The 12,794-nt window shown below is 52.5% G+C and overlaps 1 protein-coding gene across 2 annotated transcripts in view; it reads left to right on the forward strand.

The window, feature by feature from the left end:
* The first annotated feature begins 6,219 nt into the window (after positions 1-6,219).
* Positions 6,220-12,794, forward strand: part of ZNF362 (zinc finger protein 362) — a 35,564-nt gene continuing 28,989 nt past the window's right edge. Inside the window, exon 1 of one of the 2 annotated variants that reach the window (XM_087820289.1) lies at positions 6,220-6,323. The gene's annotated coding sequence lies outside the window, so the exon portion shown is untranslated. Of the gene's footprint in view, positions 6,324-6,923; positions 7,120-12,794 lie in introns of those variants that run through there. The other variant, XM_087820290.1, reaches the window with a different exon arrangement.

Raw genomic sequence — 12,794 nt, forward strand, 5'->3', positions numbered from 1 at the left:
TTTTTCTTCTCTTTTTCTTTATGTACTGATTTTATTCATGTATTATAATAAGAAAAAAATATTCAAAATAATTATATGTCAGTCTGCGCATTGCTAGATGAACACATTTGGTAAACATGCCTTTGTAAAAATGCACCCCCAAAACCCTGGAAGGGAATAAATACATCAAGCTATTAGTAATCACTAGGTCGTGGGCTGAAGGAGATGCCCCCATTTTCTTCGACTTTCATGTATTTTAAAATGTTTTTATCATGAGCATGCATTGCTTTTATGATGGAAAAAGTAAATGCATTTTTTAAAAAAAAAAGAAAAAAAAAAGAAAGATGAAAAAGTGTCCATGGATTTGGAGATTGGTGGAAAAATTGTCAGTTGAAGGATGGAATGGGGGAAGCAGGAATGCAGTTCCTATGAATAATTGCTGAAATTTCTAGAGCACTTTCTGTTTTGCAAGGTGCTTTTACAAACAGCTCATTGTGCAGACTTTGCAGGTTAGATCGAACCCACGGTCATGAACTCCAGCACTGTAGCACCTGGGAGACCTTCCTTGGGGGCATCTCTCAGCTTCTGATGGGCCCCCTGCTGTGCTGGGAGGAGGGTAGTCAAGGGAGCCCCTTCCAAGAAAAACCCTCCCTACAAGTGTTCACAACTGGTTTTGTAGTGGGTGCAGCCCAGCTCATGTATTGATAACAATAACCACTGAAGTGGCCAAGGCGCCTGCAAGCAGCTCTTCCTCACACTAGTCCTATGAAGTGGGAAATATTATTAGGTCATCTTCATGTTATAGATGAGGAAACTGTGGCACAGAGAGGTTAGGAGACCCACCCAAGGTCAAACAGAACCAGGATTAGAACTTGGCCAGTGTGGTCAGTGTGGCTCCACAGCTACTCTGCAGCCCCTGAGTGCTCTAAGCCTCAGCAAGGCCTGCCTCCTAGCCCCTCCTGGTGCCCCTAATCCTCCCAGCCCTTCCCAGCCAAGCTCCACTCCCCGGGGGTGCCGTGGTAGTCCTGAGGCTGTCTCAGGTGTCTGTCTAGACACACCTGCAGGTATTTCCTCCCCACCTGCGCCATGCAGAGTACCAAAAGAACGTGAGTTCTTTGTTATCTGAGTTCTTATGTCATCCATTCTCCCAGGCACTAACCACAGGAATGCCCTAGCTAACTGAATCCATTCATTCGACAAATATTTCTTGAGTGCCGATTGTGTGCCAGGCACTATTTTAGCCACCAGGCACACAACTGTGACTCAAAGTCTGATGAAGGAAGGACTGAGTCTTCAGTCTTCATAGGTATTTTGTGTGTCTGGGGAAACCCCCCCATTTAATATTGCAGAGTGCTTCTAAGTGCCCCAAAGCCACTGCGTGTGGGGAGCAGACACTCCAGGGGCAGTTAGCATTGCTGAGGCACCGTGGCTGAGAAGATAGCATAATGATAGAGTTGGATCAGGCTCCACAACTCACTTGCTGTGTGGCCTTGGACCACTGACTTCATGTCTCTGAGCCTCAGCAACTTTGTTAAGTGGAGGTCACCTGAACTGCCTCACTGGGTGTAAAGAGGGGTCAAGAGCCCGAGTGTGGGCTTGGCACTGAGTGTGGAGGAGGCACCCAGTAGGGAACAGCCATCACTATTGTGGTCTCTGTATCTCTGGGCTTTTCCTCTGTGACTATGAACCTCATTTTATCAGCCTTCAGATTCCTATCCTCTTCCAAGTCTGATGCACTTGGCTCTGGCCCTCAGCTCTGCAGAAGCAGAAATCTGATTTTGTCAGGTCCAGAGGATCATAGGCTTGGAAGCCTGACAAATGAACCAGGTGTCACGTGGCTCATTTACAAACAGGGCACTCCTTTGCAGTGATCCGAGTGCTCCACTCACCACCATCAGGGCTCAGGAGACAAGCTCGCATGGAGCGTGAACTGTGAAGTCTGACCTGTGACACTTCATATAATCTGCTCAGCATCCCTGTGGATAGATAGTATTAGCCTCATGTTGATAGGCAGGACACAGAAACTGAGGCTCAGAGAGGGATCTCATTCCTTGAAAGGAATTGGATTAAATTTTTTTGAATCTTTAGAGTCCAGGACCAGCACAACAACGGGAGGACTGTTTCATGCTAACCCTGAGCATGTATGAGTGAGGGTTCTTTTGGTTACAAGGACATAAGCCTGCTGTAGTGGGTTAAATGGTAGCCCCTCCCCTCAAAAAAAGATATGTCCATGTCCTAACCTCAGAACCTGTAAATATGACCTTATTTGGAAAAAAAAAAAATCTTTGCAGATGTAATATAGTTAAGGATCTTGAGATAAGACTATTCTGGAGTACCGGGGCAGGTCCTAAATCCAGTGACAAGTGCCCCTATAAAGGACAGAAAGAGAAGACCATGTGAAGATGAAAGCAGAGATTAGAGTGATGCCACCACAAGCCAAGGAATGCCTGGAGCCACCAGAAGTTGGAAGGGGCAAGCAAGGATCCTCCCCTAGAAACTGAGAAGGGACTGTGGCCCTGCTCACATCTTGATTTGAGACTTCTGGCCTCCAGAACTGTGAGAGAATCTATTCCTATTATTTTAAGACACGATATTTGGGGTAACTTGTAACAACAAGTTACAAGGAATGTGACTGGCTCATTGTAGCCACCAAGGGAAGGCTTGCAGTGAGGCTGAACTCGGGGTGGGGGGGGGGGGGTGAAGGGGGCTGGTCAAGGCATAGGGATGCTGCCAGGGCCTTCTTCTCTGGACTCTGCCCCTCTCAGCTCAGGCTTTCTGTTCTCTGGGATGGCTTCTTCTGGGACCACGGCCTTCGGTGCCCAAGGAAAGGCCAGGAGAAGGATTCTGATGGGCCTGGCTTGGTCATGTGACCCTCCAGTCCCCACTGGAACCACCTGATTGGAATAAGAGGCGCAACACTTCCTTCAAAGAAGGGGGCTGCTGCCGCCAGGGAAAGGAAGGGGCCTGGCAGGCGGCACCGAAGGACGGCCACGCACAGGGTGCTTCACCCAGGCCCTGGGGAAGCCCGGAAACTCTTCTCCCCACGTCGGTGGGTCTGAAGTCAGGCCTGCACGGCTCTCCCCTTCCGCCGCCAGGCGAGCCCCAGCTATTCCTGCATTCCCGGGTTCACAGGTCGCTTGGTAGGATGACGCTCCTCTTTCACTCTCCCGCAGGCCAAGCGCAGGAATTTCGTCTCCGTGAATAACTATTACTTCGCCTGCCTACCGCCCCTGGCCCCTTCCCTCACTCCATCCCCACCATTCCCAGGGGATATGTAGACCCCGCCCCCTAGCTGCCCCTGATTGGTCCAAGAGTGGCCACCTGACTCCAGTAGGGCCAATCAGAGCAGACTCCCTCGGGCTCTGGCGCTCAGGTGAGGGGCAGCTGGGGTTGCCCGCGCTTCCTGCGCCCCGGGGAGCGGCGGGGGAAGAAGCTGGTGTTCGAGGGACGCCGAGAGGAGGGAGGCCTGAGGTGGCCTGGTCCCTGCTCGGAGTCTTCCTGAGACCTCTGTTTCTTGCACAGGTTGGCTGTTCAACCTTTTCTTGGATTCTGTGAGCCGGTAACCCCCTTTCTCTGCTTATTTGCTAGCTCCAGATGGAAATAATTGCTAAATATTATGTATGAACGGAATAAAACCTAGAACAACAGGCTCGTGTCAGGTCAAGTGTTGGCTCCATCTCATTTTATATGTGGGGAAACGGAAGCCCAGAGAGGGAGGTGAGGCACCCACAGCCACACCTCAGTGAGCATGGAGACAGCACCCGAAACACAGGCCACCAGTTGTCTGCCACTCTGAGTCACATCTTTAAGGATCTTTCCATGACTCTGGCACCCTGATTTGTGTGTGACTTGGGGTGGCTGGCCTTATTCCTTTCCTTGCCTCAATTTCCCCATTCTGTCCCTGTGGGCACACAATTCCTGGCTGAAGAGAAGGGAACCAGATGTTATCTACATGGGCTGCTTTGAATTCTCAGGGCCTACAAAAGGCTATTATTATTTAATTACTGCAAATGGTAATTATAAGGGAAGGTAATTATCTGCTCTTTCATTATAGCACTTCTGCCCTTTTCCTCTGGCAGCCGGGGGCCAGTCATAAAAGAGAGCTGGGTCCTGATCTGCAGTGACAGCCCAGCTCTGGACGATCCTCTAGACCAGCTAGGAGGAAGGGCTGTAAATAGTTACTGCCATCATTTTCTGAAGGTAATTTGTAGATTATAAAGCCCTTCCATGCCATGAGCTCCTTAGATCCTATTGGAAAAGAGGAATGGACACTTCCTGAGCACTGGCCAGGTCCTGGGGACCCTACCTTCTCCAGGTGCGATCATGCCTGTGAAAAGCCCAGCAAGATGCCTCACCGATAGTAAATGCTTGGTAAATGGTGGTATATACAACTCCTGACTTACTGCCCTGTGAAATAAGAATCATTCTCTTCAATTTATAAATGAGAAGACTTTGATGCCTTCAGGTTTTAAAGCCAGTGGGAGCCAGGGTTTGAGCTGTGTGTGTCTGATCTCAAAACACTCATGCTTTTCACTTACAACTTGCCACTGGATACTATTGGCCTATTTCATAGTTGAAGAAATTGAGACCCGGAGATGCAGTGTGGCTGACCCCAGCTCACCAAGGTTATTTAATAGAGCCAGGACCTGGATCCACATATCTGCCCTGCCTGGTCCAGGCTCTGACTTGCGGCTGGCTCTCCTCTGCTCCCTTACTCTTCCTCTGCCATCTTCCTGCATCCCACAATGTCCAGCTCACTACTAATGGTAGAGACACAGAAGATGACTAAGACATAGCCTTGACCCTATGGCTAAGCAAACACTAAGCTAAATTGCAGACCCAGGAGCCCCTGAGTAAGGCTGGGTCTATGTAACCAGCTGTCACTGTCCTTGACAAACATTGCAAATCAGTCACAGCATTCTTCCTATTTAAAGCCCAGATTCCTAAACTCTGGTGCCTTTGCACGTGCTATTCTAAGAGCCTAGAATTACAATGACCATGATAATAATAACATAATAACATTTGTTGGGCCCTTTACAATATGTTAGGTGCCTAATTAAGCATTATTTCATTGACTAACAATGACATCAGCAATGACATGGGCTGGTACATTTTTTTTTCTTATTGGACTTTGTATCAAGCGTAACTACTGTCAACGTGATTTTCCACTGTTGATGTTGGCCTTGATCACCTGGCTGAGGTAGGAGTTGTTTAGCTTTTCCACTGTGAACTTACTTTCCCCTCCTTTTTCATATTGTGCACTTTGGAAGTTGCAACACACGACTCACACTTAAGGAGTGGAGAGTTATGCTCGAACTCCTTGTTTATCTACATAAATTACTTCAAATTCTTCTGCATGAGAGAGTTGACTCTTCTTTCCATTTTACATGTATTATCTCACGGAACTTCCCGACAGTAGGTTGATACTCATCGGCCCCATTTTTCTGGGAACTGGGAGGGCCCCCCTTCTTCCCCACTCTGCTCACACTAGATCTAATTTCTGAAGACCTTTCCACCTCCCTGAGGCATATAGTGGCCTGATCTGTGTTGCCCTCCCCCTGCTTTGTAATTCCTGCTAATTCATGCCACATATACATATTGTGCTCTGCGTTGCGCTGGGTACTGTGCTTGAGACTTGGACTTGAAAACAGATGGCCTATGTGTGTCCTGTCCTCCAGGTGCTCACAGCCTTGACATCTGTGCTAGACTGGAGGTGCCATAAGGGCAGGCACTTTGACCAACTTGGTCAGAGCTGTTTCCAGCCAATGGGTAGAGCATCTGATAGCAGGTCCTCAACACTACTTACTAACTGGGAAATACTTCCTGGAGGATGGCAAAAGGTGGCAGGTTATTGTGTGTGTACCTCTCCCAGGGGACTGGGTGCTCCCTGAGGGCAGGGCCAGCCTTGATTCATCGTGGCCTAGAGGCTGGGTGGCAGTGAGTGTCACAGAAGTCTGAGCTGGGTGAAACGACCCAGGGATTGGCCACCTCAGGTAGAAGTGAAGTTTGGAAGCTGACACAGCCTGGGAGGCCGAATCCGGAGGACTTGGTGACTGATTGGCTGGGGAGGGTGAGGCAGGAGGAGGAGTCACACACAGATGGCTCAGAGGTCTGGCGCTGGGGACAGCCGTTGCCACCTCTGATACATTCTGCGAGAAGAGCCGCTGACAGCCTCAGGCGGCCCCACCCTTTGGGGGCTCCGGCCTAGAGCCAGGGAGGGCCGGAGCCTACAGAGGAAGGGGTGGCTTGGCCTGTCCAAACTTCTGACCCCCATCCCCATGTCTTCGTTTAAAAAAAACAAAACCACCTCAGCCTGGATTTTGAGCACGATCGTTGGCTCTCAGGTGTGGGGGCCCATTCTTAGGGTCTCCTTCTGCCTGCGCCCGCGAAGGAGACCCCCAGGGCAGCCTGCATCCGCGCGGGGTCGCCCTGATCAGGGCCATGGTTCGCCAGGCCCAGGTCCCCATCGCTGGGGAGGGGGCGGCGAGGCGGCGGCCCAGCCAGGGCGGGACAATGGCCGCGGCCGCCGGGGCCCCGGGAGCCCCCGCGCTGGGGAAGGGGCTGGCCTAGGGCCGGGCGCCGGTGCCCTCCCCGCGCAGCTCGGGCGGGCGGAGGGGGGCGAGGAGTTCCTTTGTGGCTCTGCCTCCAGCGCGGCGCGGACGGTGGGAGCCGCGCAACTTTGCGAGGCGGCGGTGGCGGCGAGAGCCAGACGAGGCCCCGGGGCCCGAGCGGGGCCCCCAGCGCGCGGCCCGCCCCCGCCCCCTGCCCGGCCCCCTCCCTTCGCGCGCCGTCGCCCGCGCCCGGCGCTGCCCACTCGCGGGAGCCCCCGGGGCCGGACGGGCTGCGCAGCCGGAGAGGTGGGGGCCCGACGCGGCCCCCCCGGAGCCGGGCGCCTGGCGCGGGGGCTCGCCGAGAACACGGGGGGCCGCGCGGCGCTGCAGACCCAGCCTCCCGCCGCCGCCGCCGCCGCCGCCGCCTCGGCGCTTGCAGAACCCAGAAGTGAACAGCAGGCGACCCGGAAGGTTTGCGCGCGGCTCCGCACCGAGCCGGAGCCCGGAGCCGGAGCCCCAGCCCGGCCCTGCTCGGGCCGCCGGGCGCGGGGCTGCGGCCGCGTGCCGGAGCCACCGCCAGCACAGCCAGGTCCGTGCGGGCCCGGGGTGCGGGGGGAGCGGGCTCGGCGGCGGCGGGTGCCCGCCCGAGCGCCCGCCCGCGGGAAAGTTGCGCGGAGTTGCGGGCGGGGGTGCGGGCCCGGGCGCGGGCGCTGTCAGCGCGGGCCGGGCGCTCCGAGGGCCGGGGGCCGCCTGCGCCCGCGGCCGGGCCCGGAGCGGCGGCGGCGCGCGGGGTACGAAGTGTCCCCGGCGGCGTGTCTGGGTCTGCTCCGAGTGTGCGTGCGTGTGTGTGTGCCCGTGTGTGTGTGTTTTCTTAAGCCGGGCTATTCAAACCTGCTGCAATTCTCCGGTAAACAATGATTCATGGGACTTAATGCAAATAAACGGATTGCAAACGGCGCGGTTCGCGCACTTTGCAGCCGGCCGGGTGGAGCGGCCAGTGCCGGATTTCTCCCTTTTTTTGCAGATCTGCAGAATATGGCGTCCCTGTCCTGTTTTAAAAATAAGCCAGGCTGCCATTTTTGTTTTTCTTTTGTCTGAAAATTTTAATAAAACTGTCTGAGAATGTGGGAGAGGCGGCTGGAAGCAGAGGGGGCACCCGAAGGGTTGGCTTTTTTCCCCCTTTTCTTTGGCGAGAGCCGCTAGCCTTTCGGGGAGGTGAGACACAATGCAATTGCACTTTAAAGAAAAAAAAAAAGGAAGCCGCTGGGCGATTTGGGGGGTAGGGCTGGGAATTTAAAGTTAACTCCGAAAGTTTTCTTTTCTTTTTTTTTAAAGCTCTCCTCTCTCTCTCTCTCTCCCTCTCTCCCTCTCTCTCTCCCTCTCTCTCTCCTTCTCTCTCTCTCTCTCCCTCCCTCCCTTCTTCTCTCTCTCTCCCTCTCTCTCTCTCTCTCCCTCTCCCTCCCTCTCCCTCTCCCTCCTTCCTTCTCTCTCTCTCTCCTCTCTCTTTCTCTTTTTGAAGGCAGTGAAATGCCGCAAAAGGATCTTGGGGTCCATTTCTCTCCGACAGTCACCTTTGCAGGAATTTTGGGAAAAAGTTAACTGTCTGTTTTCTCAGAGCTGCAGGAGGCATGTGGGAGGTTGGGGATGGGGATTTGGGGGGACCAGGAAACGTCTTTTGGAAGAGGCTGTATAAAAATTGTATTGTAAAGAACTATAATTGTAAGGGGCTCAGAGTGGGCCCAGGGTTGGCCCAGAGTTTACCACTGAGACTCCTGGCTTGAGGAAATAAACCTGCTCTCCAGCACCCTATCCTCCAGCAGTGTTTGTGGGCAGTGGGCCTGTCTCCATGACTGCTGGGGGCCTCCCTTGTAGTTGGGAATCCTGCCCTGGGTGCTGGGTGGCTCCGGGAGCCCTCTGGCAAGTGTGCTTGGTTGGCAGTTGGAGAGCCCCTTCCCCAACCTGGTAGGCCTCCTGCTGCAGGAGGTGGCATCTGGTGGTGAATGACCCCAGGGGGGTAGGCTCTTGGCTGGGTGCAAGCCGGCAGCCCCAGTGGGTTCTGTCTGAGAGGTTGTCTGGTGGAGGGGGCCTGCTCTGGTTTGCTAGTGGGGGTCATCTGAGCCTTTCGCCCGTGGTGGCTCCTATCCCTTTTTGCCACTCCTTCCAGCACCCTGGAGGCTCATCTTTTGGAGGCAGTGAAGTTCCTGAGGTATCTCACTGGACTGATCAGGGCCTGCTGGCTTTGCAAACTACAGAGGGGATCTGAAGGCCAGGTCTTGGGTGGCTGGCGCTGTTCAAGGCACCAGGGCTCGTTGGGCCTGGATTTTCCTCTCTTGGGAAAGTATCTTCTTGGGAGGACCTTGAGCCCTTCTGGCCTTTGTCCTAGCATCTCCTAGAGGAGATACCTCTAGTCTTATTCCTGGTCTGTGTCCTGGCTCCACAGGGCAGTGTGAGCTCCCTGAGGGCAGAGTCAGGAGTTGAAGGTGGGTTTTGGAGTTCAGGGCTATAGAACTTGGCATGCCTGGGCCAGAGGTACCAAGCCAGGCATTTTTCAGATGAAACTAAAGTCCAGAGAGGGGGAAGTTACTTGCCCAAAGTCACATTGCCAGTGAGGATATCTAAATCAGGGACCTAGGCTCCACTGTTCTCTGGCCCTGACCCCTGAGAGGGTCATTTTGTAAGAACTAGACTAGAATGTGACAGCATGTCTCCCTTCACTGCCCCCCGCCCCCCGCCAGTAGTAATCCTTATTATTGGAGTGAATGGAACTTTACAGTTTATACGGTGTAGTGCATGGTTGTTATCACATCAGACTCTGCAGGAACTCTGTTGGGGTGAAATTGCCAAGGTGAGGATACTTAACACCATCTTAAAATTCAGAAAACTGAGACTTGGGGAGGTTGAGCAGTGGCAGAGGAAGGCTTAAACTGAAGCTTCCAGGCTCCTTGTCTGGGGGTCTTTTCCTAGGTGGACTTTGGTGCTCGTGGAGAGGACTCTTTCTCACCTTCTAGATTTTGATCTCTCAACTTCTGCTGACCCAGTGACTGTGTAAAAATCTAGAGGCCCACCCCCTACAGACTATCAGAGCTGAAAAGGCCCTGAGAAGCCGCTGGGTTGAAGTAACCCAGTGATTCGGGGCCCAGATAGTACTAGAGCCCTGGTCTCCTGTTTCCCTTCCTCTCTGGGACACTCAGAGAGAGAGTAAACCACTCTACCCACCGCCAGGCTCCACTGGGCTCAGGAGAGCTGTGATTGTTGGTTGTGCTGATGGGCACTATAATGGCCAACACTGAGAGACATGGGTCTGTCCCAGGGGCTGAGGAATAGGCTATTTGGGGAATGGAGGCAAATGGCCCCAGGTGGAGAGGAAGCGGGTGTGTGGGTGTGGTGTGAACCGGTTCTGAAGTTAGCCTGGCTCCAGCCCTTCCCTGGGTAGGTACTTCTCTGCCCTGCCTCTCCTTAAAGTAAGAGTTGCTTCCTTCCTTCTTTCATCTCCCATCCATTAATTTATTCATTTATTGGTCTGCTAGATCCTTTATTCTTTCATTTTAATCTTTGTTCTTTCATTTATTCATTACTTTATTGGTTAGTCATTTCATTAGTCCACCCATTGTGTGTCCATTGGTCCATCCATCCATCCAGCTGTCCAATCCCCGGTACACCTAGCCCAGGTGGACAGCCATGTGAGATACAAGTGCAGTCTCTGGGGCTCTAAGGAAAGCCAACGGGGAAAAGGGTGTGAGATTGCAGGTGTGTATAGCACTCACCAGGGCAGTATTCATGGGTGTCTACGTGAGTCCCCAGGGAAGGTCTCTAGGAGAAGAGGAGACTTACAAATACTAAAGGAGTGCCATAGACCATCTCGACGGTGGATCTGGTCCTGGGACCAAGTCCCATTTGTGTACTGAACTTTACAGCTTGCACAGTCTGGTGCATGGTTTAGGTGACTTTGGCAACATTTTTCCCCTCTCTGAGCCTCAGTTTCTTGATCTTAAAAGTGGGGATTCTCTGTGAAACTCTCATGGGTTGTTGGGAGTGATAAGAGTGTCTGCAATGTCTCCCAGATCTGGCCAGGGATGTAGTAGGAGCTCATTATACACCAACTGAACTATAAGGATTGTTGATTACAGGCCTAGGCTCTACCTTGATTTTGAAAACTATCATGGTGTTTTCAGAATGAGCCAAATCACCTGGGGACCTTGAAAGCCCTGCTCTGCCTTGTCATTCCATTGCTGAAACTTTTCTAATGTTTCCTAAGCATTTAGAACAAAAATCCAAAGTTCTACAAGGGCCTACAGGCCTACAAGACCCTTCAGGTCTGGGCCTGCCACCCCTCAACTTCAGCTCCCCTGCACCCCTCCCCTCCCCACCCCTACCCCCAGTCTCACCATTTCCAGGCGCACTGGCTTCTTTTTGTACCTTGAATTTACAAAGCCTGTTGGTAGGGCCTTTGCACATTCCCCACCTAAATGTTTAAATGGCTGGTACCTTCTTGTTTCACAGGTTTGGACTCCAACGTCACCTTCTCAGAGGGGCTTCCCTGACCACCTGCTCTGTAATAGCTTCCCACTGTCATTCTCCATCATGTCAGCCCCTTTTTATTTTTTCTTGTGGCTCTTACCAGTATCCAAGTCATTCTCACTTATTTGTTTATCTGCATTTCTTGTCTGTCTGCATCACTGGAATATGCTTAAACCCCATGCAGGCGGGTGGGCAGGTGGTTCCAGCGTGTGTGACTGGGGCTTTCGTGGAGGTGAGCCCAGGTGTTGCGGCTGCCTTGGCAGCACCTGGGAGATGAAGCGACACCGAAGTGACACCGAGCTGTGTCCTCTCCTCCCCTGGGAGGCCCCAGGCTGTTGTTAGGAAATAATGAGATGATTAAATCACGAGATTTAAGAATCCCAGTCTCTTCCAATCTCAGAATCTTAGCATTGAGAAGCTTTCCGCCCTCAGAAACTTTGACACTTGGAGTGTTCACATGATCTGATCTGGGATTTAGAATCTTACAGAAGGGGACTCTCACTGCCTTACTCTCACTGCGTGTCAGGCCATGTTATAAAAGGCTTTAGAAATGTTAGTGGATTTAATCCTCATTGTTGTTACCCTCATTTTACAGGTAAATTGAGACAGAGAGATTAGGAAACTTGCCAAAGTCTACAGAGCTTGTCAAGGGTGCTATAGGATTTGAACCCAGCTCTCTGGGGCGCCTCCTTAGAAACCCACAGTTGTTGAAGAGAAGCCCAGCTTCATCAGCCCCTGCACAGAGCTGGAATTCCTTTCCCATGTCCTTGACAAAAGGGCCTCTGACCTCTGCTAGCTCAGAGGGGACTCTTTCCTCACCATGTCCCCCATGCTCCCCTTGTCAGACAGTTGTCATTGCTGGAAAGATTTTCTTTACAAAGTGTGAAGTGGTGTGAGTGTCATGGTTTCCCAGTGCTTTTGTCCTTGTCTTTTTGTGACTTCAGTAGCCTCTTTCTCCCCACTGGGTTGTGAGCTCCTTGAAGGCAGGGCTTTGGTGCATGGTGTTGAATGAATGAATGAATGAATGAATGAATGAATGAATGAATGAATGAATGAGTGAGTGGTGTGTACAAAGAATGCATCCTGGACTCCTCCTATCTGTGTTGCACCATGCTAGGCACTTGTTTCAGGGTATTGGGCAGCTTAATGTACTTAGGGAAAGAAGACAGTTACTTCTCCATGTAGCCCCAAGAAGGTCTGTATTGATTATTTCCCCCATTCTCGGGAGAACGATCTGAGATCTAAAGTCATGCACTAACTAGAGAGAGGTAGACCTCATAGATTATCCAGTTGAGCTTCATTTTGTCCATTGTGGAGACTGAAGTGGGAAGGAAGAGGAGTGGGCCTTGTCCAAGGACACTCACATCGAGATGCTTTGCCTGGTGGGCTTTCTGCTCCCCAGGTGCCAACAGGCTGCCACAGTATGTGCCTAGGGTTCAAAGGCAGGGACAGTTCCTCTTTGGAGAAGCTCCTTCTGCAGCACCGGCCTCCTCACCTCCACAGTGGTGTAACATTCCTGATGCACAGGGGTGCACGAGAGCCCAGCGCCTCGCCTGGCACTTGGGTGGGATTGAGGAAGTAGGCATGGTGGAAGTGGGTTGGGGGCTGTGGGGATGGCTTCCTGGGACCTGGGACTGGGGTAGCTTTGGAGTTTGGGTAGGATTTGGGGAGGGGACTGAGTGGTGTCTTTAATGGGTAAGGTGTAGGGGGAAGACCCAGGTGTCTGGGGCCTAAAGTGTCCTGCCT

This window comes from Miniopterus natalensis, chromosome 9 (assembly GCF_054644295.1).
Source record: "Miniopterus natalensis isolate mMinNat1 chromosome 9, mMinNat1.hap1, whole genome shotgun sequence".
Classification (NCBI taxonomy): domain Eukaryota; kingdom Metazoa; phylum Chordata; class Mammalia; order Chiroptera; family Miniopteridae; genus Miniopterus; species Miniopterus natalensis.